The sequence below is a fragment of the Pongo pygmaeus genome, chromosome 16 (genome assembly GCF_028885625.2).
Source record: "Pongo pygmaeus isolate AG05252 chromosome 16, NHGRI_mPonPyg2-v2.0_pri, whole genome shotgun sequence".
NCBI classification, from domain to species: domain Eukaryota; kingdom Metazoa; phylum Chordata; class Mammalia; order Primates; family Hominidae; genus Pongo; species Pongo pygmaeus.
This window is the reverse complement of record NC_072389.2, coordinates 87,335,804-87,362,782: the sequence shown is the minus strand read 5'-3', so window position 1 is coordinate 87,362,782 and position 26,979 is coordinate 87,335,804. Positions and strand designations below refer to the sequence as shown.

General features: G+C 39.9%; 1 long non-coding RNA gene across 1 annotated transcript in view; it reads right to left on the bottom strand.

Annotated features, from left to right (window-relative positions):
- Nucleotides 1-429: 429 nt before the first annotated feature.
- LOC129014135 (uncharacterized) overlaps nucleotides 430-26,979 on the bottom strand; it is an 85,503-nt gene continuing 58,953 nt past the window's right edge. The window contains exon 5 of the long non-coding RNA XR_010123833.1: nucleotides 430-2,174. This is a non-coding gene — a long non-coding RNA (uncharacterized LOC129014135). The remainder of the gene's footprint in view (nucleotides 2,175-26,979) is intronic.

Below are 26,979 nucleotides of genomic sequence, written 5' to 3'. Positions count from 1 at the left end.
GGGGAGTTGGGATACACCCTAGGCTTCACTGGAGTGTAGTATCCTTGAGGATGCTAGATGGGGCAGGGCCAAGGAGGAAGGTTCCCTTTAGGTTTCCTTTGATAGAACCTGTGTCTGAAAGGTAAGCTAGAAGCTGATGGAAGAAAGGAAGGCAAGTGGCAATTGTTGGTTAGAACTTTATCCTGCCAACTCCCTGCTAGCTGGGCCATGCCATTCGTTCATCTGTTTAAGGGATAAAAAGTGTATGCAAGTCTCTGATTGCATGAAGATGCAATGAAATTCACCTTGTATTTACTAAATCATCTCTCAGGCTTTTCACAAATAATCGACTGCTATCGTCAGTTTTCAATATGGTCTTTTTCTGTAGCTTTATGAGAGACAATAGCAGGACTTGCTGTCTTAAAAGACAATGAACTACAAAGTCTAAAATTGTGTAGCTTTTTCTTTATTTTCTAGCAGATATCTTTGCTTATCTGACTGCACTGCAACAAGAGCTTCACAAGTACATTCTGTAGTAACACATCTTTGAGCACTTACCCAAATTTGTTCCAGAGACAGCCAAGAGAACCACCCTCTCCATTCTCCAGGGGCACAGCAAAAATACAAAGCCTGCCTGTTTACATCACAGAGTTGCACAATTGCAAGTCTGTAACAGCAACCGGCAAACAAGGAGCGTCAGGCACCTCCCTTCCTTGAAGGAGCTCGCAGATGTAACTTTGTGACAAACAGGGCGTTTTCTCTCAGCCTGCTCCTCTCTTGTCAGCAACACAAAGGCTCCTTGGAAATGGAATTGTTTTTCTCAGTTCTCTGGTGCCATCTGGAGGTTTGATGTTAGATTCACAGCCAATAATTTAATTCTGCAAACAGGTCCAAGGTGTGTGGCAAAGAGGCTTGAGTGGGTAACTCGTAAATTAAGATCCTTAGTCTGCATCCTTAAAGGGAAAGTGAAGCACCAAGCTGAGAAAATGATTTAGGTACTTTTGACAACATGTTCTTCTTAATGTAAAAATCAAACAGCAGTAGCTATCATTTGTTTAAAGGGGTGGAAAAGACGGCGCTATGTAAATGGGTGGTCTACATTTTAAGGGCTCATTAGGCACTGTTCATTGCTTCACTTCACTGACACTGGGTAGACTTGAAGCTTAAATTGCATTAGCCCAAGTTCAAGTGTTAGGAGGATAGCAGGAAAATATTGTAGAGGTTTTTTTTATATATTATTTATTTATTTATTTATTTTTTGAGACAGAGTCTCTGTCGCCCAGGCTATAGCAGTGGCACGATCTTGGCTCACTGCAACCTCTGCCTCCAGGGTTCAAGCAATCCTCCTGTCTCAGCCTCCCAAGTAGCTGGGACTACAGGTGCGCGCCACCAAGCCCAGCTAATTTTTGTAATTTTAGTAGAGACAGGGTTTCGCCCTATTGGTCAGGCTGGTCTCAAACTCCTGCCCTTGTGTCCGGAGTTTGTTCCTTCCAGTGGGTTCATGGTCTCGCTGACTTCAGGAATGAAGCGTGACCTTCACGGTGAGTGTTACAGCTCTTACAGGTGATGCAGACCCAAAGAGTGAGCAGCAGCAAGATTTATTGTGGAGAACGAAAGAACAAACCTCCCACAACCTGGAAGGAGACTTAAGCGGGATGCCGCTGAGGGCTGGGGTGGCCAGCTCTTATTCCCTAATTTGTCCCCTCCCATTTGGTCCATTTTACAGAGTGGATTGTTCCATTTTACAGAGTGCTGATTGGTCCATTTTACGGAGCGCTGATTGGTCCATTTTACAGAGTGCTGATTGGTTCATTTTACAAACCTCTAGTTAGCTACGGAGCGCTGATTGGTGTGTTTTTACAGAGCACTGATTGGTGCATTTTACAGACCTCTGGCTAGCTACGGAGCACTGATTGGTGCATTTTACAAACCTCTAGCTAGCTACAGAACACTGATTGGTGCGTTTTACAATCCTAGCTACAGAGTGCTGATTGGTGCATTTTACAATCCTTTTGTAAGACAGAAAAGTTCTCCAAGTCTCTACTGGACCAAGAAGTCCAGCTGGCTTCTCCTTTCAACCTCAGGTGATCTGCCTGCAGAGCCTTTTTATGTAAGGGCATGAGTTCTGAAGACAGTTTGCATTGGTTCAAAGATGGGTGGGATGGCAGAGGGGTCCATGGTCTCCATGATGCTGCCTGTTGGAGAAGGAATGGGGTATGTTGTGATGAAAGAATATGCTGCACTGGACATTTTTTTCTTAAATTCCCATCAACACAAATTGATTTCTGAAACAAATAAACATTCTTGTTATCTTAGTAATTGTTATTCTTATAATATCAGTAATATCCTCTGATAATTATGCTGCATTTTATAGCTTGTAAAGAACTTTCACATATAGCAACATCAGAGGATTTTAATTTTTTATATATATTGAGTTAATATAAGCAAAGCACCTTGGACAGTACTTGGCACATAGTCAGTGCTATATAAATGTTTAGTATATCATTATGATGAGAGGCAAATGGTCTCTAATTACCTTGAATCTAAAAACAATTTCTTCATAGTCTGTTACAGCCTATTGATGTGACTTTAAAACATAGCCAATATAAGATTCTCTCTTCAATGAGAAAAGTAAATCATTGCCTGGAGAAAATGAAGCTCTTGAAAATCGAACTGTTTGTCCTATAACTGAATCTTAATAAATCCTAATATCACATTCTTAACATTAAAAATTATGATCCTTAAGTGATAAATTCAAGCTACTTAAGATATAGACTGTTTCCTGAAATACACTCCAAAATGGGTGTAACTGAATTTATTGAACCTTCTAAACTAAATAAGCCACAACACAAAATGGTGTTTTTCTCTCCTCTTTGCTTTCAAACTTGATTAGCTGCATCTCTCTTTTCCATCACTTAAAGATGCTTTAGGCAAATCCCATAGCTTTTTGCTTACTTTCAGTTACTCAAGCAATATTTAAAAGCACACTGTGGTCCGGTTCATTTTAAGGTTCAATCACTCACTCAACCTCGTATCTCCCCTCTCTTGCTCCCCAGAACCAGCCAGGCAGCAGGTGAGACTTGAGTGTAATCTATGCTCTCTCATGCCCGCCTTCCCTTCTCCTTTTTGCTTCCATCTTTGGACAAGGAGAGAAGGAATTACAGAAGAGGGGCAAAGGTGTTTTGTTTGACTGGTGTAATGTCATTCTCTCTCGGCAGACGCGCTCTGTATAGGAGGCTGGCTATTTTGGAGACACGGGTGTGTTCCTTAGGAGACTCTATAGGCGGCTTCCCCACGCACATTATCTTTACTTGGCAGAGTCACTCCAGCTTCACCCCTAGGTAAGCCCCTGCCCCCAAAGGGATGCCCCCCTCCTTGCACTCTGTGGTCAGCCCACAGCCTTCTTTAGTAAGGTACCAAGCCTGGCACCCTCCCACGGTGTCTGCTTGTCCTGCTCACCCTGCCACGTGAGATACGGAGAGCAGGAGGCTCCCCGACAGCTCCTGCCTATCCTGCATCTAGCCTCTTGTCTCTTTCCTCTCTTTTCTCTTGCTTAGACAGACACACAGGGCAGACAGAAGCAAGTTCGCTGCCTATGCAGCTGTCTAGCCGGGGATTGAGGTCCCGCCACCCACACTTGCGCAGGCATGACTGAGGGCCCAACTCTGAAGGTAACTCTTAGCCTGGGCAGCGGTGGAGAGTAAAAAACCGTAGCCCTGGGCTCTGACTCTGAAGGGTCCCTTCTCTTTCTGGTTCCTGTTCTTACATATAGGAAGGACTGTGGTGAGTTGATGGGATCCAGGCAAATTCTTCCATCTCTTGGCATCTCCTGGGCAGCTCTTTTTGGAATCTGATAACACTTCACGTTTTCTGTTTTCAGCTAACGGACTTCATTCTAAAATTGTCAGAGGACAGAAAAAGTCCTGTGCACATTTTGTCACACTGGTATCACGGGTGTCATAAAAACTTTTTAAAGCTCTTTCTTTGTTTCAAAAACCTTTTCTTTTGGCAGCCAGGATGGTTCAACAGGGAAAAGCAGAATCTTGTCCTTGCTGCCAATTTCTTGGTGCAATTTGCTAAAAATACATATCCTCTGTAGGCATGATTTGATTATATTTAAAATTTTTACAATTTTTGTGAACACTGAATCAAGGTCAGGAGCTCTATATTTGGTAAATTAGTGCTTTTTAAGAGAAAGGCAATGTATGGATTGGCTTCCAAGTACGAGTTGTATTTGAGTAGCAGTGGCTATCTTCATGACATATCTAGGTTTTCTAGTTTAAAGAAACTTTAGGTCTTAGTTTCAGTTTTTGGTTTTAAAAACTTTGATTAAAGAACTGCTTTGATAAACAGAAGCCACCAAGAGCTTCTTCTCATATATGTACTGCAAACATGCATGATCAAATACCAGTGATCTATGTCATCTAATTGCAACACAAAATAGCTCCTTGAACATGCATGATAAAAGCATAATTTTTTTTAAAAAAAAGTTAAAAACATTACACTCATACAAATATAAAGCAAATGTGTGTCAATGAGCTGTTGATTTATTTATGAGGAAATCAGCAACGTGCACAGAATGATTGAAAGAAAAATTAGAGAAAAAAAGATTACACAGTCTATTAGGAAAGGAATACCAAAATAAATTTGCTAAGTCAGAGATATAACTAGTTAATGTTTTGCATCTCCATTAGACAAAAATCTACAAGTTAACATGTGACTTCAGAGTCTTGGCTTTAATTAACAGAAAATAGTTAATCAACAAGAGTCCATCTTTTAAAAAATGAAATAATGCTTGGTGGGCCTGATAGATGCTGGTCTGGTATATGATATTGAAAGCACGAGCGATCTTCTTTTGCTTTATTTCTACATTTTGGATAATTTTTAAACAATAGCATTTGTTGTAATCTATCATGTGCCATTGCTATGATGTGGTGTCCAATAGTATGATCTGACTAGAATTGCAAAGATTAATTGATTATTTTCCCAGGTACCATACTTATCATTGGTTTTGTGGCTAACCCTGCAAGCTTCCTGGTAGTGGAATAACTTGTAGTTCTTTTTGCTGTGAGAAGTGTAACTCTAAAAGGTGCCTCCCTAGTTTATTTTTTCCATCTTTTCATCCTCCTCCTCCTCCTTTTTCTTTTTTTTAAACAAACTTTTTATTTTTGAGTAGATTTACATTTACAGAAAAATTAAGGAACTAGTACGGAGAGATCCTGTGTATCCCACACAGTTTCCTCTGTTAGTAACATCTTATATTAATGTGGTATATTTGTCACAATTAATGAACCAATATAGATACACTGTCATTAACCAAAGTCCATACTTCATTTAGATTGCTTTAGTTTGTACCTAATGTCCTTTTTCTCTCCCAAGATCTTATTCAGGATACCATACTACATTTAGTTGTCCTGTTTCCTTCGACTCCTCTTGGCCTTGAAAGTCTCCGAGTTTCCTTGGTTTTGATTGACACTTTTGAGGAGTGTTGGTCAGGTATTTTTGCAGAATATTCATCAATTTGGATTTGTCTAATGTTTTTCTCATTAGACTGGGATTATGGGGTAGGGGAGGAGGATCACAGGTACAGTGCCATTTTCATGATATCAAGGATACATACCATCAACATGACTGGTCATTGTTGATGTTGACCTTGGTCACCTGGCTGAGGTAGTTTGCCAATCTTCTCCACTGTAAAGTTACTCTTCTCCCTCCATTTTCCACACTGTACTCTTTGGAAGGAAGTCACTATATGCAGCCCATACGTAAGGAATGTGAATCATGCTTACTTTTCCTGAGTGCAAATTATCTGTATTAGTCAGGGTTCTATAGAGAATCGGAACCAATAGGATGTATGTGTTTGTATATGTAGAGAGAAGGATTTATTATAAGGAATTGGCTCATGCAATTCTGGAGGCCAGTAAGTCAAAAATCTGCAATGTGGGTCAACAGGCTCAAGACTCAGGTAAGCCAAGAATATAGATGAAGTCCAAAGGCAGTCCACTGAAGAATTCCTTCCTGCTTGGGGAGGGCAGTCTTGGTTTGATTCATGGTTCAACTGATTGGATGAGACCCACCCATATAATGGAGGACAATCTGCTTTACTCAAAGTGCACCCATTTAAATGCTAATCTCATCTGAAAACTTCCTCCAAGTTAGCACACAAAATTAACCCTCACAGTATATGCGTAAGTTATTTGAAATTCTTCTGCACTGGAGATTTGGCTATTCTTCTCCATTTATTTATTTATATAATCATTTATTTATATCAGTGTAGACCAATGGATATTTATTTTACATATTGGGTTATAATTCAATACTACCTTGTTTATTTTGTTGCACAGCTTGTTCTGCCTGTGGCCATTGGGAGCTTTCTGTCAGTTCCTGTATCCCTTGGCATAGCCCCATCAGTGTGGGTTTTTCTGTGCATTTCCGTATTACCAGCACTGCAAGATGTTTCTCCTCCATCCTTAGAATCATCCATTGCTCCAAGGAGTCCTGATTCCTTCTATCGGAGAATGGTATTAGAAACCAGGATCTGAGTTCTAACTTTACTTGCTACTACTTGGGTGTCATTTATTACCTCTAGTTCCTCTCAGCTGACAAAACAGAGAAATACATGTATACACATATCTATATAACCCATGTATACATACATCTATAAATATTCATGTACTATTTATATATTAAGCTAAATATGAGTTTATACGGATGTCTCCCACTCTAATCAATTACCCATGGATTACTCTAGCCTCCCCGCTTTGCTCGTCTGTAACTTTCCACTCCAACAGTGAGGAGCCTGGTTCCCACCCTCCATTACACTTTACTACCTCTTCATTTTTTACACTAAAATACATCAACTTTAGGGTGAAAAATACCAAGCTTATTCTAGAAAAACTCATTTGGTTCACCAAAGAGATGCTATACCTTATTTTTCACAAACCCTTGAAAGATTTCACATTGCCGTTTTGAAGAACTTTGTAACAGAACACAGTGGGACTGGTGGGTGAATGGATCAATGTTTATCAATAAAATCTAATTTTCAGATGCTTATTATTTTATTTCTTTAGTTCTTCTAAAAGAATGAAGATAACAATGTGACAGCATTTCGGCTGGTGACATCATTTCTCTTGTATCTTCATTTCTCTCGGCATATACAGATAAGCCTCTATCTTCACAGGTGCTCTATTTATTATTTACATCTAGTGTATTTTTCTGATTTGTAGCATATTCATTAAATTTGTAATCACTAACCACCTGCTTCAATGAGTCATTTTTGATATGCTTTCTTGTAAACTGGTATTATAACACTTCACATCTTATTGTTTTTGTTTTTTGTTTGTTTGTTTGTTTGTTTTGAGACGGAGTTTCTCTCTGTTGCCCAGGCTAGAGTGCAGTGGTGCGATCTCGGCTCACTGCAACCTCTGCCTCCCTGGTTCAAGTGATTCTCCTGCCTCAGCCTCCCAAGTAGCTGGGACTACAGGCATGGGCCACCCACCATGCCCAGCTAATTTTCGTATTTTTTTTTTTTAGTAGAGACGAGGTTTCACCATGTTGACCAGGATGGTCTCGATCTCTTGACCTCGTGATCCACCCCCCCCCTGTCTCCCAAAGTGCTGGGATTACAGGCATGAGCCACTGCACCCGGCCAACACTTCACATTTTAAAATCAACTTTACCAAGGTATCACTTACACATGATAAAATACATTCATTCGAAGTGTATCGTTTAATGAGTTTTGGCAAGCTATATCCATGGAACTACCAACATAATCAATATAAGAAAATAATTGCTTCATCCCCAAAAGTTCCCAGGGTCATGAGCCTGTTTACAAGCAAGCCTTCCCAAGCCCTGATTATTGTCACCATAGATTAGTTTCCACGCAGCAATTTAAGAACACGAATGACGACTAATAGAATACAAGCGACATTGGAAAATTTTCACAAGACTCTGTTAGCTGAATGACAGCTGAAACAAATTTACCAACACAGTTCCTGGAGCACATTTACAACTTTTATGATATAATCATTAAAAATGCCGTGGAATTTAAAAAGTATAATATTACATTTCAGATTTATAAAACATATATAAATAGGATTGTTTCGTCATTTTTATCTCCAAAACTGCCTAACCATATGTGGACTACTTGATATACCATAAGCAATGTGTATAGCACATTTTGCAAAACATAATTCTAGGAGGCCCTTGGCTTTAAAAAGTGAATGGTGTTGACTTTTCTAATTAAATATATGATAATGTCGGGGGTGGGGGAGCAGGCAACTTAGGCACACATATGTCTTTTTCTAGGGAGAAGCCATAACATTCAACAAATAGATGTCAAGGTTTTTTGAGAATTGTATAGGAGAGTTAGTCTAGCACAATCAATCTCAATCTTCAGTGTAGTTAATAAGTCTTTCTTCTAGGCATATGCTTGGATTTTATCCCTGGACAGCGTGGTTCAGTAGGTGACAGGGCCCAAGGATCTGAATCCTAAATGAACATCCCAGGTGACCCTGCTGCAAGTGTTCCACTGACGTCACATTGAGAAATACTACCTTAGACCTCTCAATCTGAAAAATCTGATTCCATGCATTTCAGTTATGACTTTCCTATAACTGGAAATACTGTATCTGATGCAAGATGATGGTGTGTCAGGGAGTTTCTGACAGGCATTTTCGCATTTGAGGAGACATTGAACTCACTGATCTTTAAAACCCTTTCACTTTGAATAATTTGTGCATTCATTGTCATATAGCTTGTAAGCATCCCTTACCTTGGAGCACTGTGGGCCTGGAGAGAAACAAGTTGACACATGGAGACACTACTTTCCTCCCCCAAAACAATATGTCACTCTTCTAGTGAGAACTAGAAGAGGGTTTTGTTTTTCAGGACAGCAATGAGGGAAGAGGGTTCTTTTTCAGGCACACCCAGGACCGAGTCAAAAGCTGGGGGAATGAACCACAGCAGACGATGAGCTGACCACCATTGCGTGGAAGCAGGCCCCAAGAGAACCCGGCTTTGAACCCATGAACTTATGGCAACTTCCAAAAGCCACGTGCAGAGAGGGTGATCTCATGTTCTTATGAGGTGGCTGTACTGAGTAGAAGCCATAGAGAAATGGCCAAAGAAAAACATGTCACAAATAATTACAGTAGCTCTCCAACAAGAGTTGTACAGTGGTACTTCAAGAAAAGACAAGAAAATTGGAAAATATAGTTTGTAAAGGGTTTGCTGTTTCCTTCATAAGAAGCCTGAAATAACTTTAAGATGTGCTGTCTTCTAGAAAACATCCACACTGAACAGAAAAGATCAAGGACATCCAATACTTCCCCACAATGATATCCTCAGGATATTCCATTTAAAACATTTTCCTTAGAGTCAACATACTTCTGGAACAACGTACAGTGAATTTAATTTTATTAGCAAAATAATAAAACATATTCTGGACAATAATCAATACTCTGAAATTATATTACTTTTGTTAGTTTTCCCTTTTAAATTAAATTATTTTTTCCACTTCAATTTAAAAAATGTCTCCAAGTAATTCATGCACATAATTTAAAAAGTCAAATAGAACCACAAGGCTTACAAGCAAACAAACAAACAAAAAGGGCTGTAATATTTTGGCTGCCTTTTTGCTACCTCCAGAATAGCTGATACGAAAACTTTTTCCACAACTATGGGGGTTGAGGGTAGAGGCTCCTGAGCTGGTCTGAATTTGTTCAAGTGCCCATTCTGAGCAGATCACTGAAGTCAGGGGGATGATAACAGTCATTAGCTTTTGCCAGTTGGAGCTCCTGGAACTGGAGAAAAGTCAGTCTCTATCACACTTCACAGCTGCTACCAACGAACTCACCAATGATGGCAGTGGTGGAAGGGGCGCTGGACAGACCACTGTGTTCCTGGAAACACTTTCCCCAGCCCCCTTTACTTTCTCCCAGTGGTAGACTAATAATGGTCTCCAAAGATATCCAGATCCTAATCCCTGGAAACTGTGGATGTTATATGGTAAAAGTGATTAAATTAAAAATTCTTGAGATGGGATTAATCTGGATCACCTAGGTGTCCTTATAAGAGGGAGGCAGAGAGAGATTTGACAGATAAGAATGAGGCAATGTGAGGGCTGAAGCAAGATGCTACATTGCTGGCTTTGAAGAAGGAGGAAGGGGCCACAAGCCAAGGAATGCAAGGCTGGAAAAGATAAGCCAGGCCCTCTCTTTAGTAAAAAAATGAATAAATATATTTGCACAGTTTCTTGTCCAAGTTTAAATTCCTTTCCAAATGGCTGTGAATGAACCTGTCCTGCTGCATTTGCATTAAGAAGATGTGTTTCTGTTTCTCACAGAAGCTATTGACCTAATCTACGCTGCTCCACTAAATTGACTTGGATCTTGATGTTCATAATGTTGAGTGACTGCAGAACTTAATTTAGCCACAAGATGGAGACTTCATCCTAGTCCTGGAAAACATCTCAGCACCTGGGGTTTCTGTAAGTAAAATTCCAGAATGAAATACCTTAATTAATTTGTTGTCCACCCTCTGATCCCATGTACAAGATGAAGAGCCTGAGTTCCAGAGAGATCACAGAATTCGTTTTCAAAGGAGTCAAATCTAGAAGTTTGTTTCCTAATTCCCATTCTGATGTTCTTCAGCAAGCATCACTTTTGCTTCCTATGTCTTTTCTGATATGTTATTTCTCTTATTTTCTGAGAATTACACTTGCTCATGTAAAGGGTTTTTTTTTTGTTTTCTTCTCTCCCTGTTGCTATGTTTCAGGCAGATAACTTATTTAAAATCATTTCACAGGGCTGTCTACATTGGCCTATGCATTGCTAACCTCATGAGAGGAGAAAACTCAATTCAAACTAAATAATATCCACCTGTAGCTACCACAGAATGTTTAGCTGGGGCCTTGGGGTGTTTGGGTGAATCAAACATGGTCTTCACCTTCCAGGAGCTCTGAGTTAAATGGATGAGGAAGAGAAGCAAATGAGATGATTGCCTTAAGAGAGGTATACTACTCTATTAGCAGAGAAGAGGAGGGTATCCCATTCAACTGGAAACTGGAGATCCTTGGGAAGGAGATGACATTTAGAATAGACCATGAAGGTCAGATGAAATAGTATAAGCCATAAACAGGGTAAAGGAGTATGTAGACGACAGACAGCTTGGACAAATTATGCAGCCAGGAAAGGAAGCAGAAATTTTGGAAGTAGGAATTCTGTTAATCAGGATATGCTCTGTTCTGCAGTTGTAACAGATTACTCCAAATGGTCAGTGGCTTAACAAAGGCTTATTTGTTACACATGGTCATGTCTAACAAGTGTCGGCAGAGCTTTATTCCATACAGTCACTCAGGGACCCAGGCTGAGTAGGAACTATCATCCTGAAACTCCATTATCTGGTTCACACAACTTAAGTTGCCATAGTAGAGGAAAGAAAACTAAAATATTGTTCATAAATTTTTCACTGCTTCTGTCAGAAGGGGCATGTATCACTCCCACACATATATTATTGGCTGGAACTAGTTGCATGGCTCTAACTCAACACAAGCCTGGACTATTTGGTGCATGTTAACTTTCTCTGCCACAAGAGTATTCCAAAATTGACTGTAATTCAGAATATTTATAAGGCAGGAGCTTGGATCTTAACTTGGAAAGGCTTTCAAGTTTTGGTGAAAGACTAACAATTTGCCCCAACTCTGAGAGTATCAGAACTCTGTTTTAATATAAAGAACATTACATGTTTACCAATGAGCCAAGCTTTCCCAAAAGTCAAGTAGAGGGAGCAAAGCTTTTCTATTACTGTGCATAAGATTTTTTATTAATTCTGCAAAGGGGCCACTGGCAAGAACAGATTCTAAGGACCTCTACCTCTCGTAGCTCCAAGCTACATCAAGGCAATCAGATCCGGGAGTTGCCAGTGTCAATATAACAAAGGAAATACATTCCTGGGTATGGTGATAGAGAGTGGGAGGTAGATTCACAGATAACTTCCAGTGTTTCACGTCTGAGAACCTTCCAAAATAGTTGTCTTTCTCTTACTTTGACATCTAATGAAGAAAAGCATTCAGATGATCACCACGACTTTAAGAGAGTCACCCTTGATTTGTGTGATAATGTGAAACTTACTAAACAGCTGAAGGAATTGGGTAATTCTGTGTTACCACACTGGAGCCGTAAATCCGACCAACCCCATTAAATACTTAGGAGTCTGTTTACTATCTGTCTCTATTTATTACCTGGCTTCCCCCCATGACATTGCAGAGAAATAAAGTGCAAACAAGAACTACACCAGAAGAAGGCAGGTACAGAAAGCTTTGTTACCTCCTACTGAAATGAACTAAATTTGTTTGCAGGCCAAATTGTGCTAGAAAACTTTTGAAAGCATTGCAGTTTGACTAAGGAAAAGGTCTGAAGTCTTTCCAGCTGTCCCAAGATATTTCTCAAATTATCGCTAATGGAATCAGATGATTTGGGAAATATTAATCTATGCATATTCAGACTCAGATATTGAGCTAAGGAATTCAAATAGTATTCCTACATGGATTTGGTTAGTGATAAGGTACAGATCCAGGCATGTTCTGGGTGTCACATTGCCCAGGTCATGCCAGGGCTATGGAGAGGGCAAACAGGTGTCTGGAAAGGGACACATTTCTCAGGCAGACAGGAGCCTAGTTAGAGCAGGGCTGGCTAAAGACTATAAACCAAAGGTGGGCCAAACTCATTCAGGAGTTTGGCATAGACTTGGAGAAATTCAAACCAAGTAGTTCCTTATAGGACAAAGGTGGCAGCATCATTCAGTCTCTTTAACAAGGTAACTCAATACCTCCTCATTGTTGGGAAGGATGGGGTAGGGGTAAAGGGCTGAGTAGTAGGGCCAACATGCAGGAAAATGACAAGAGCATAACTTTTCTTTCTGGTCTTGAAGGTAATGTCTTCAGGATGGGATTCCCTGAAAGCTGCCATTATTATCACCAGGTTTCCCTCCTACCTATCCATTGCTGCTGAGTAGGAAAACACCTGGGACCAGTTAATTATCACAGGAGAAGATCTTTCCAAATCAGGGATTGTAAAGGTGGAGGGGGAAATTCTCCCTTCAGTATTCCAAGATGAATCTCTTCAAGCCCAAGATGGCAGCAGTGTCTTCTTAGTGTGGCCTTGCGCAATTCACTTATCACTGGGTCTCGGAGTTTCAAAAGTAAAATAGGGCTGTGCACATTACACAAACACACACGTGCACACACACACACTCTTTAGAATCATATAATGTCATCAGTGGTATCCTGGAGTCTTTACTGCTTACCTGTACCCTCTTGCCTCCACAAGGTCAATGAAACATCAATCATCCAATGCAGAACCAGAAGAGAAAGGCTGCAGGTACTTGACGGTTACATTGAAAAGCTGAATGGCATGAAGATGGGCAACTGGTTTAAGTTTAAGATAGAGAGTTGAGATGTCCTGCCTTTAGATATCAGGAGCTAGGGAGATTATAGAAGGAAGGGACAAGGTAGATAATAGAGAATAAGAAACAAAGATCTGCAGCAATGAAGGGAGCAGGCATCATGAGTCACCATCATCTTAGAGTTCAATTGTATTTCTTTTTGTCATCATGGGGAAACCAAAAGTAGAAAGTGGTCACCACTGTTTTTAAATTGTCCAGAGAAAATAACATTTGTCTGTGCTGTGAGAATTCACTCAAGCCTCCATCCAACCCAGACCATGCGGACATCCTCCATTCTGTGGTCCACGATACATTTCAGCTCTGCCAGAAACACAGGATGGTCCCTGAACTCCTACAGAATTGTGAGTCTTTGAAGGAAAGACTTTCCTCCAAGGGAATAATTAGGGAACAGGTAGAATTTATGGGGCGCATGGAGAACCCTGTAGATGTCTACTAAATATGCTGCATATATTGGTGAATTTCATATCTGTAACAGGACAAGAACTATCCTGCCCAACTATATAAGGCTGTTCTGAAGTTCACATGTGCTGTATGTGATTGTCTGGATGTATCATATGCCTGTTCATTTTTTCCAGGTGGCATCTTTCTGTGAGATCTAGGAATTGGTGCAGGCAGGAAGGTAGAGAAAGGAAGAATAGTAATAGTCTATCTGTTCTGCCTTTTTTCTTTCCTTTCCATCTTCAACACATTCTGTCTCTATTTTTCTTTATCTCTGTCTCTTTGTCTTGTTCAAATGCTACCATGGCTGTACTATTTGCACTCCTACCAGTATTGTATGAAAGTTCCAGTGGTTCAGCATCTTCTCCAGCATTTGCAATTGTTTTTTTTCCTTTGTTCTAATAAATTTATAGTGTCATCTCATTGTTGTTTTAGTTTGATTTTAGTGACTAATAATATTGAACTTCTTTTCATGTACTTATTTGCCATTCATAGACCTTCTTTGGTGAAGTAACTATTCACAGTTTTGGCCCATGTTTAATTGGGTGGATTGTTTTCTTATCATTGAGTCTTAAGAGTTTTCTGTGTATTCTGGATACAAGTTCTTTCTCAGGTATGTGTTTCGCAAATATTTCTCCTAGACTCTGCCTTGTCTTTTTATTCTCTTAATGATGTCCTTCGATGAGCAGACATTATCAATTTAAATGAAGTCTAATTTATCAAATTTTTAATTTTATGGATCATGCTTTTGGGTTTGTATTTAAGAAATCTTTGCCTAACCCCACATCACAAGGATTTTCTGTTTTCTTCTACCAATATTAAATTTTTAGGCTTTATGTTAGGCCTATGATCTATTTTGAATACTTTTTCATAGTGTAAGGTATAGTTCAAGGTTTATCTTTTGCATATGAGTGTCCAATTTTTCTAGCACAATGTGCTGGAAAAAAAAATCTTTCCTTATTGAATTGTCTTTGCACCTTTGTTGAAAATCAATTGACTATATACTATTTCTAGACTCTCTGTTCGGTTCCATTGAATAGAGAGTCTATCACGTTGTCTTGGTTAGATAAACTTTATAGTAAATCTTGAAATCAGATAGGATGAGTCCTCTGGTTTTGTTTTTCATTTTCAAAGTGATTTTGGCTATTTTTTGCCTTGCCTTTCCATGCACATTTCGAACTTAGCTTGTCACATTATACAAAAGAAATATAGACTTCTGATTGACATCGGGTTGAATACCTGAATTTGAACAAGAATTGCCATTTTCGCAACATTGAGTCTTAAATCCATAAGCATAGTGTATTTCTCCATTTATATTTGAGACTTATTTCTTTCATCAGTGTTTTACAGTTTTTAGCCTAAGATAATGGGGTAGATTTTCTATCACTTGAAATAAAGACTATCAATTAATATAGCATACTTGAATGATTTTAAACAGATGTCCAGCAAATCAGGTGTGAGAAGGGTTCAGGAATATGTTAGGATTAATTCTTAATTATGGTTTTGTGTGACAAGTGTCCAGAAAGGCAAGAGTGACAGAAGATCAAGAATACTTGTATAAGGTTAATTTAAGAGATCACTTATGGAGTTTAGTTTGAACAGGAAAGATAATGAGAAAGACAAAAGCTGATATTTGAAAAAGTTAACATTTCAAATGTCTCATTGTGGTTAAAGGATACGTGCAAAGAGAGGAATGGTTTGATAACTGGGATAGGTCATTGTATGATCAGAGAGTGGAATATTATTCATAAGTAAAGAAGATAGATGTGTAAAAGGAGATAATAAGAACCAAAGATCTGCAGCAATGAAGGGAGCAGGCATCATGAGTCACCATCATCTTAGAGTCCAGTTGTATTTCTTTTTGCCATCATAGGGAATAAGAACAAAAGTAGAGAAGATAGATGTGTAAAAGGAACTCAGTGAGGCCTTGGAAGCATGTGACTGAAGTGGAATGGGTGTGAATGTCCATGAGTTCTAATTATGCCTAGTTTCACTGACTTTTGACACCAGTTACCAAGTTGAGCCAAACTTTACAGGTTAGGGACACAGTTTTCCACAAGACTACACAAACTAAAGACATCAGACACAAGTTCAAAGGCTCACGGGCCACTCTTACCCCTGACCAGCTTGCTACAAATTTGGTGGTTCCCATAACCCCCTCAGGATTAATAATTCACTAAAATGACTCATGGAACTCAAGAAAGTCCTATAAATTGCAGTTGTAGTCTTATTACAGCAAAAGGATACACATCAGAACCAGCCAAAGGGAAAGAGATACACATATAATGAGGTCTAGGGGAGTTCAACACAAAGCTTCTGTTGTTCTGTCCCCAAAGAGTAAGGATGCATTACCTTCCTGGCATATCAATGTGTGACATTATCAGAATATTAACAACCTGTGAAGCTCAACTGAGCTTTGGTGCCCAGAGTTTTTATTGAGGTATCATTACACAATCATGACTGATGGAATCATTGGCTTTGCAGTTGAATTCAATCTCTAGCTCCCCTTGGCTCCCTGGAGACTGAGCTGATATCACCTGGCTCAAAGCCCCACCCTCTAATCACATGGTTGGTCTTTCTGGCAGGAGCAGCCAGCTCCTGTCCTGAGTCATCTCTTTAGCACAGACCATCAAGTTTGATCCCAGGAGTTCACCATGAATAATAGACACTCCTACCACTTAAGAAATTCTAAAGGTTTTGATGCTACTTCCCAGGAACCAGGGACAAAGTCAGGCATATTCTTTATTGCATATCAGTTAAAGTAACAAGAATAGTGACCAGAATTGGCTGTGGAAGATGCCAATTTTAAATTTCATATCACTACAATAAGGATAAGGGTTGATGAAGTCAGAGTGTGTAACCACCCAGGGGTCCAGAAGCAGGTGTGGGGAACAGAGGGCTAATGCAGAGTAAAGTCTGAAAGTGTGAACGGACATGGAGGAGAATCTGTCTTCTGGTTCAAGAAATTAGAATCTTGAGCTCTTTCAAAAGCTGTCATCTTCTGTGTTCCAGTGTGTCCTCCTGGCCTCTATATCCCTACATTAGGTCTCTAGCTTCTCTTGAGGCACCTCAGTCCCCAAGTGCTGAGTGTGCTCTACAAATGTACCTTAAAACACTTCTTTGCATCTATTCAACCCAGATCGGAAAATTCCTTTTCCTATTTTGTTGTGTCAAGGCTAAAGATAATACGGAAAACCTTTTATCCACCTGCATTTTATCCTGGGATAGGTCAAAGAAGGGTATTGCTTTTATCCTCATATTATCAAACAAAAACCGTAAGAAAAAAAGAAGTTAGTTTACTTACTCTTTATTACAACTTCTCCTTTGAAAACTACAAACTATAGAATTAAGAAAGGGGTTGGAGGTCTGATTTGGAAGGGCTAGAACTCTGCTTCAAACCATCTAATCTTTATTTTCTCACCTAGGTAAATCTCTGACTGTCTCATGTAACCAGCTCTTTCAATAGGCCTGGTTATGACTCTATGGTCTGAAGAGACTGATGCATGGGCTGGAGCTAAGTCTTCTATGTTCTGAAGATCCACAGATATTCACTTAGGAGTCAGAATTCTAGTATGAATTTATAAGGGCTCTGTTCCAAAAGATGCTTGGTTGGTATTGACTCATATGTTCATTTGAAATGGGTTTTTCATGATCCTTGTTTTCCAGGAGCTAATGATATCATTGGAACAAATCAGTGCTGTAATTTATGACCTATTTCTTTCTGCTGTGAGTGAAAGACACCAAAGGCTAGCTTGGGGAGACACTTGGCCAGACTCCCACCTATTTATCTGCATCAGGGCTGGCAGACACTGTAATTACATTTGCTTCATTTCCCATACAATTTATAGAAAGATCATTAAGCAGCAGGAAATAACAGAGGTCAGAATACATGAGATTACACCAAAAGGTTTAGGCTGGCTATTGGGATTAGAAACAACAAGAAAGATCAGCTTCAAGGATTTGCAAAAAGTGTTAAACAAAGCTGTAATCCTTTTGTGATTGTCATTCCTTGGAGTCAATATTCTTTGAGAGATTTTTATTATAAAACTGAGATAAACCACTACTCATATCAATAAAGACTGCATAAATATATTATCATTATACAGCATATATTATGCAGAATATATTATGTCTTAGGCCTGAATTAGGTTCAAGTCAACATGATCAAGATTAATATCTAGTTCACATCAGATTCCAGATTGCAGGGAAGCTCTCCTCCAGGTGGTGACTCAGAAATCCAACGTACTTCCATCTTGTGGTTCTACCATCTCAATTCATGGCTTCCATGTTCACTTCCAAAGGAGACAAAACATGTGGATGGGTTCTATCAGCTGTTATTGTCTTGGCCTATACATGACACATTTCATTTTGCCTAACATGTCATTAGAACTAGTCATGGCCCATGTGTCCAGGAAGGAGAGGAAAACTAGATATGGGTGAACCCTTGTTGTCCCTTCCTTGTTGCCTCAACTGTTTTTATCATCAGGGTTATATTAGAGCTGTGCTAGTAGAGTTAACAGATATAAACAGCACACAGCAGGTACTCAGTAAATGCTTACTTTTGCTGTTATTATTTATTACATTCCGAGTCATTAAAGTAAACATGTACTTTGTACAAAAGAAATATCATAAACCCCAAAAGGGGAGATGACATTTGGAAAGACAGCTCAAAGTTTTTTGTTCATTTTTTTATATGCTTGATATTATATTTTTGAAATAGTCTTTTATTTAGAATAGTTTTAGATTTACATAAAAATTGTGAAGATAATACTGGAAGTTCCCATAGGACCCCACACCCACTTTCCCCTATTATTAATATCTTACATTAATATGGTATATTTGTCACAAGTAATGAACCAATATTGATACATTATTAAAGTCCATGCTTTATTCAAATTTCTTGAGTTTTTGCCTAATGCCCTTCTTCTGTCTGAGGGATCCTACCCGGGATCCCATGTTATATTTAGTCATCATTTCTTTTTAGACTCCCGTTGGCTCTGTTTCTCAGACTTTTATTGTTTTTGATGGCCTTGATAGTTTTGAGGAATCCTGGTCAGGTATATTGTAGAATGCCCCTCCATGGGTATTTGTCTAGTGTTTTTCTTATAATTGGACATGGGTTATGAGTTTTGGGGAGGAAGACTACAGAAATAAAGTGTCATTTTCATCATATCAAGGGTGCATACCGCCAACACGACTTATGACTGTTGATGCTGACCTCAATCACCTGGCTGAAGTCCTTATCAGATTTCTCTACTGTAAAGTTACCCTTCTCTCCCCCATATTTTGTACTGTACTCTTTGGAAGGAAGTAACTTACAGCTCGCATTTAAGAAAGGGCTTCATCTCTCTGAGGGCAAAGTAACTACACAATTTATTTAGAATTCTGCACTGGAGATTTGTCTATTCTTCTCCATTTATTGATCTATTCAACCATTTACAGTCATGTGTTGCTCAACGACTGGGGTATATTCTGAGAAACATGTCATTAGGTGATTTCATCATTGTGTGAACATCACAGAGTTCCAAAGGGGACAATCTTACTACACAAATCTAGATGGTACAGCCTACTGCACACATATATGGTACAGCCTATTGCTCCTAGACTAAAAACCTGTACCACATATTATTGTACTGAATACTATAGGCAACTGTAATGCAATAGTAAGTATTTGCATATCCATACATAGAAAAATTGTAGTACAAATATAATACTATAATCTTATGGGACTACATTGTATATGTGGTCCACTGTTGACGAAAACATATTATGTGGCACATGACTCCGTATCAATATAGATGCATAGATATTTATTTTATACTATACTTTGAGTTTTATTCTGATACTACTTTGTTTTGTTTGAATTGTTCCAGCTTTGGCCATTGGAAGTTTTTTCATGTATTCCTTTGACTTACATCATTGACATGGATTTTTTTGAGCACTTTTTGACTTTCTAGCACTACAGAATGTGTCAGGCTTATCTTGTATATTTCCTGCCCCAGTCCTAAAACTATTGCCTCTTCAAAGAGCCCTGGTTCTTTTATTGGAGAATGATATTAGAAAACAAGATCTGCTTCGTGCAGTGGCTCACACTTGTAATCCCAGCATTTTGGGAGGCTGAGATGGGTGGATCACATGAGCCCAGGAGTTCAAGACCAACCTGGGCAACACAGCAAGACCCCATCTCCACAAAATTTAAAAATTAGCCAGGTGTGGTGGCGTACACCTGTAGTTCAAGCTACTCAAGAGGCTGAGGTGGGAGGATCTCTTGAGCCCAAGGAATTTGAGGCAGCAGTGAGCTATGATTACACCACCGTATTTGAGCTTAGGTGACAATGCAAGACCCCATCTCAAAAAAAAAAAGAAAGGAAGGAAGGAAGAGGGAAGGAAGGGGAAAAGAAAGAGAAAAGAAAAGAAATGAAATGAAATGAAAATAAAAAAGAAAACATAAGAAAGAAAATCAGATCGGGGTATTAGGTGTGCTCACTGCTACTAAGGTGGTATTGCGTCTAGGCCTTCCAGATGACAGAGCAAATATACGTGTGTATACTAATATAGACCCACACACATATATAATATCTTTAAATATGATATATAGATATGTATTATATTATATATGTGCCTCTGTGTAGGTATATCGACTTTAAGCTAAACAGGAGTTCAGACTGATTTCCCCAACTCTAATCCATTACCCACAGATTATTCCAGCCACCTCCCCTTGCTTGTCTGTAACCTCCCACTCCAACAGTGAGAAACCTGTTTCCCACTATCTATCATCCATTTACTTAATTGTTCAGTTCCAATATACACATACAGCGATTTCAGAATTGTTAACCCATACCCCCATGGCAAACAACTTTATCAATTAAAGGGTTTGGGGTTTTTTGCCTTTGGCCTGATAAAATCTACCCAATTCCAAAGTTACTCATGGCAGCACCTTTCTACTTTCTTCACTGAGGTTTTTTTTCCATACATTTGTAAACATTGAAAAGCATACATGCAAATGCTTTTTTAGAAAATTTTGTGCATATTAAGGCTTACTATTTGTGCTGAAAAGCTATAGAGTTTTTGACAAATGCATACTCTTATGTATCCACTGTTACAGTATTATACAGAATAGTTTCACTGCCCCCAAAAAACCCCAAAAAAACAAAAAACCTATTCTCTATCTATTCAACCCTCCCTGGCAACCATTGATCTATTTGTCAACTCTTTATTTTTGTCTTTTTTATAATGTCATATGGAATCATATAGTATGTAGCTTTTTTTTTTTGAGACGAAGTCTCACTCTGTCCCCCAGGCTGGAGTGCAGTGGCACCATCTCGGCTCACTGCAACCTCTGCCTCCTGGGTTTAAGCGATTCTCTCTGCCTCAGCCTCCCGAGTAGCTGGGATTACAGGCACCCGCCACCACACCCAGCTAATTTTTGTATTTTTGGTAGAGATGGGGTTTCGCCATGTTGGCCAGGCTGGTCTCGAACTCCTGACCTCAAGTGATCCACCCGCCTCAGCCTCCCAAAGTGCTGTGATTACAGGCATGAGCCACCGCGCCTGGCTCAGTATGTAGCTGTTTAAGACTGGCTTCTTTCACTTATCAGTGGGGATTTGGAATAAAAGGCTCTAAGATTTTTTTCTACCCAAAAGACTCTCTAAGCCTATTGGGATGTGGACAGGAAGCTAGGGTAGAAAAGAAGGGAGTTCCTGCTGAAGACATGAGACCACTTCCAGATGTCTGCATTCAGACAGGATGGTATTGATAATCAATGAAGGAGTGTTCATATAGTTTAATAAGATCAAGGAAACTCAAGCTCTTCTAACTTCCTCATCCCAATGAGACTTTGGACCTATGTCTTCTCTGTGTCCAGTATCCGAATGTATATACCCCATTACCTACAGCCACCTCTTTGGCAACTCTCTCCCTTGCATCCTGCAGGTGAGGTTGGAAGGTAAGTTGATAAGACTGTCACAGCTGTGGTTTAGGGCCTGAGTGACTGGAGGAGGGTGGCAGTTCCCGCCTGTCCCCACAGGCCATTGCAGCTTTCTGTCTTGAACGGTCCACCTGTGCCCCTCAACAGTATACTACTGTAGTTTCAGAACAGTAACTTATCTTTCAAGACCCAAACTAAGCAAGACTCCTTCTCTCTCCTCTTCTACCCCTCCCTAGCTCTAAGCATTCACCCATCACAGCAGTCGCCTCACTCTGTTTCAATTCTTGTGTTGTCTGTCATTCTACCAAGCATCAAGTTGCTTTAAGGAGAAGATTATGTATTTTTTTTATTCCATTCCCTAAGGAAGTGCATAGGGTCAGGCACAAACCAGACAGCCAGTAAATGCTTGATGGCAGAATAAATGAAAGAGCGTGCGAACTCATTCCTTACGCATTGGGAATATTCACACAAGCTCCCTGTTCCAGCCATGTCAGTTTTGCTCAGAATAGGCCAAGTTCGAGAATTCTACCTTGGTCTTGATTTTAGGATGAATTGGAGAACACAGAGTAGAAAGGCTCTGGGCGGTAGAGGAGGAATACAAATGTTAAAAATGAGGGTGGCAAAAGATTTGTGCAGAAAGCTGATGGAAGGGAGAAAGAATGGAAGTGGGTCACGCAGCTTTAAAATCAAATGAATTCTAGATTTTAGCAAACAAAACCTTGTTATTTTTTTTTCCCTGCATCTCTGTTGACTGCATCTCTATTTTATGGCCATTTGGAGATCATTTGAAGTCCATCCCATAATTGTTTTCTTGCTAAGCTTCCTTTATACAGAAAAAAATGATAATGCAGTTAGCATGCTTTCAAAAGTCCCGGAGGAAATTAATTTGTTTACAGGATTGTGTATCATATGGTTAAACCAACAAAGAGGAACAGACAGTCCTCTTTCTCAGCCGAGCTAAGCCACTGCTGTGTGAGGTCAATAGGCAGGGAATGTGTGCAGGGTCCCAGTGAGCTCCAAGAGGGGCCATCTAGACCCAGGTCACGGTTCTCAAACCATCCCCACTGCGGAGCCATTCTCAGTTACAGTAGCTCAGCTCTCTGCTCCTGGATTTTCTTTTTCTTTTGTGGGGCTGATGTGTGCAGCATAGACTGCCACTTTTTTGCAGTTCATCCCTGCTGCCTCCCGCTGTGCGTTCTTCAGAAACACAGCCCTCATGATCCTCCTCACCCCATTTTGCGACCACCCAAGTGGTTTTACTGGCACTTGGATATTATTCCTGCACTCTGAGCTTTACACTGGAAGTGAACCAGGACAACGCTCAAACAGATGGCACCTAAGGGTTAAAAACAGATACACAGAATTGAAACAAAATAAACTTAAGTCAACAACGGGCCCTAGCATCTAGGGGTACACCATAATGTAAAATTTCCAAGTGTCAGCATTTAATTGCACTTTTTTGTTCTGTATCATACATGCCAAGTCTGGATTATCACAGTTTCCAAATTAGTAGGGCAGAAATTTAATAAGACCCTATCATAACAGTGACAGTTTGTCTTCCTTTTTTAATCTCATGAAAGATACCACTTAACAAATTTCATCCTTCCTGCAGTTGGGCTGGGAGCACATGTTCAATTACACAGTGCACAGTGCGGGCGCGTTCACCAATCAGCCGGCTTCCCGTGAGCTCTGGGAATTAAACCCTGCATCTCTGGGCCTTGGCAGGCTGCTTCTCCCATCCGTGGGCAACTACAGTAAATTCAGACACCCCGAGTTAAATTCTATATATGTACTCGGCTACTGTTTGGGCTTGTTTCTTAGACAGGAGAGGGCATTTTTAAAGTTTTATTTGCATTTGGAGCTGGATTAAAGAGCACACATAGTGTGTATGTTATGTTGTTAATCAGTATATTGGCAAAATATTTTGTTTGCAGTTCTCTACATCAATCAGGTCAGTTTGCAAAAAATAATTCATCTCAAAGCATTCTCACCAAACTTTAATGCTCATTTTAAAATAATGTCAAGAATGATGATAATAATGGCTGTCACATATTTCATACGAAATTACTTAAACCATCTGGCCATGCTTTCATGGTGGGGTTTAAATGAAGCTATTATTATAGACACGAGAATAAACATCCCTCTCAGTTTTTAGGTTCCTACTACTCCCTATGCACTGTGCTAGGCCTTTCCTATACAATTTTGCTATCTTTACGACAACGTTGCAAAGTTATTTCTGTTTTACAAATAAGGAAATGATGACTCAGGGACAGTCAGTCAAAGCTCCCTAGCTCTCACTGTGAAAGTACTCTAGCTAGCAAGCAGTAGAACTGACATTTAATGCCTGGTGTATTTGACCCCCAAGCCTCTTAAGAATCTAATTTATCAACCAAAATAATCTACATGGGGTGATGCAGTGTGTTCATGTGTGCAGCACAGTATTCATTGCATCTCCCCAGGAAGATTATTTTGGTTGATAAATTAGATTCTTAGGAGACACAGAACAAATGATAGGCTCAATTTTCATTTATTCACCCAAATAGAGTAAGTTATGTTTTTTTAAAAGAAAGATATAATATGTAAACTGTCTCTTGTTTCTTTGTTTTTTACTTTCATGTAAAAGTATAGTACTGAACAGATAGACTAGCAAGGTATAAATATGTATATATTTAATATCCAGTGGGGATAAATGCTATAAAGAAAAATAAAGCGTGATAGGCAGCCAATGAGGGCTGGTGGTTTGCTCTGGTATGTAGGGTGGCCAAAATACCCTCAGATAGGGCAGCATTTGAGAAGAGACTTGAAGGAGGAAAGGGAGCAGGTAACTGAGCATGCAGGGAAAAAGCATTCCAACCAGGGCAAAAGACACATGTAAAGACCCGAAGACCACAGGCCTGGAGTATTTGGGCACAGCAAGGAGGCCAGTGTGGCCAGAGCAGGGCAGGCAAGACAGTCAAATTACAGGAGAAGAGCTCCAGGGTGCAGCACAGGGTCTGTCTTGTTGGGCCGTGTAGCACTGGGTAAGGATATGGATTTTACTCTGACTGAGAAAAGGAGCCAATGGAGGTTTCTAGAAGAGAAGGCACCTGATTTGACTTACATTTTTTACAAAAAAAAATTCTCTGGCTGCTGTGAGGAGAATGGGATGTAGCTGGGAGGGAAATAGTCTTTGGAAGTCGTCAAAAGAAACAGGACAACGATGAGGAGGCCGCTACGACAATCCAGGCAATGGTGGCTTGGACTGGGCAGTAGTCATAGAGGCAGATGAAACAGAAAGGCTCTGATGATTGCATTATTTTAGATAAAAGGTTGTATTTCATTAGCATTATTGTTACTTCACTTTTGATGTTGGAAATTTAGGTGGCCCAATGTTTTAAATAAACCTATCACAATCAAACATTTTGAACACTTATTACATCAAACACTATTCTGAGCCTTTTACAGGTATTTATTTTCATTCTCACAGAAACACTTCAAAAAGTCCCAGTTTTTCTAACTATGGGTTGGACAGCCTTGGAGAGTCGTATCTCTTGAGGCCTGTGACCCGTCTTTTGTAGAACAGGGGATTGAGCCAGGTGACCAGAGTCTTTCTAGGCTACAGTTCTATGACTCTGTGCCTTTTTACAGAATGGAGTCTCAATTTCTCAGAGGCCATCTGTGGAGTTTCTATTTTAGATCATTTCAAAACCAATCACATTCTCATCCCTCTTCTCTCACAGGCCCCCGACAGCCGGCTTCATGCAGTCCCACACCTCTTCTGGTGTCCCATATACAATTGCCTTCTCCTCAGTACCTGGAGCGCAAAAAGGAATTTGACTCCAGGTTATCAATCAAACTTGTTTATCTTGGCATTATATCTAAGGACTAGAAGGTGGACCATGCCCAACAGCCGGCTTCACACACTCCCACACCTCTTCCAGTGTCCCATATACAATGCCTTCTCCTCAGTACCCGGAGCGCAAAAAGGAATTTGACCCCAGGGTATCAATCAAACTTGTTTATCGTGGCATTATATCTAAGGACTAGAAGGTGGACTGTGCCATGTCTGTCACTGCTGTTTAGAGCAGGCTTGCAGAGAAGGGGCTGAGACTTACTAGCCCCACCTCCCTTCAGGCCTGCAGAAATGAACAGTAAGCTTTCACAAGAATATGGTTTGCTGGAGACGACTTAGTTAAAAAACAGAAGTTAATCATTTTCTGAAAGACAGTCGGAAAGTTGATCACTGGGTGCAAGGGTTGATTGGAATCTTAGGAAGCAAACCCATAGAGACACCAGGAAGGGTGCGGCATCTCTGGTAAGCTCAGAACAAGGCATGCACTTACAGGTTCCCTATTATTAACCTCATTTTGGACATAAAGTGGCTGGATTAATTTCCTGTGGCTGCTGTAACAAATCACCATAAACACAGTAGTTTAAAATGACAGAAATTTATTTTCTGGCAGTTTTGAAGGCCAGAAGTCTGAAGTCTGATAGTATCACTGGGCCCAAATAAAGGTGTTGGCAGGGTACTCCCTCTGTAGGTTCTATAGTAGAAGACATTCCTTGCCTCTTTTAGCTTCTGGTGAGAGCAGGCACTCCTTGGCTTGTGGCTGCATCCCTGCAGTCTTCAACGCCAGCATCTTCAGGTCTCTCTCTGCTCCATCTTCACATCACCTTCTCCTCTGTATGCAGTAAAATCTCCTCCTTCATCCCTCTTATAAGGTACATGTGATTACCTGTAGTGCCTACCCAGATAATCTAGGATAATCTCCCTATCTCAGAGTACTTAATCACACCTGCAAGGACCTCCCTCCCTTTTTGCTATATCAGGAAATATGCACAGGTTTCAGGGGTTAAGATGTAGATAGATTTTGGGGGGTCATTTTTCTGCCTATCTCAATGACACAGAATATTCTCTGAATTTAAACATTAGCATGCTAATGTTCAACTCTCATTAGTAGATGCTAATAAGATCTACTCAAGTGCATCACACCATAAATACTGACTCTCCAGGTCAGACCCATTTTCTCTAAATAGTAAGCCTGAACAAGCCTGCTTGGGATTCAGGGAAACTGCCTAGAGTTTTTCCAAAACCCATAGACCTTGTCTGGTGAAAATGTTGTAGCATATGATTTAATGCTGTAACGCAACACAGCACAGGTACTTAGTAAGCATTTATGTAATGAATGAGT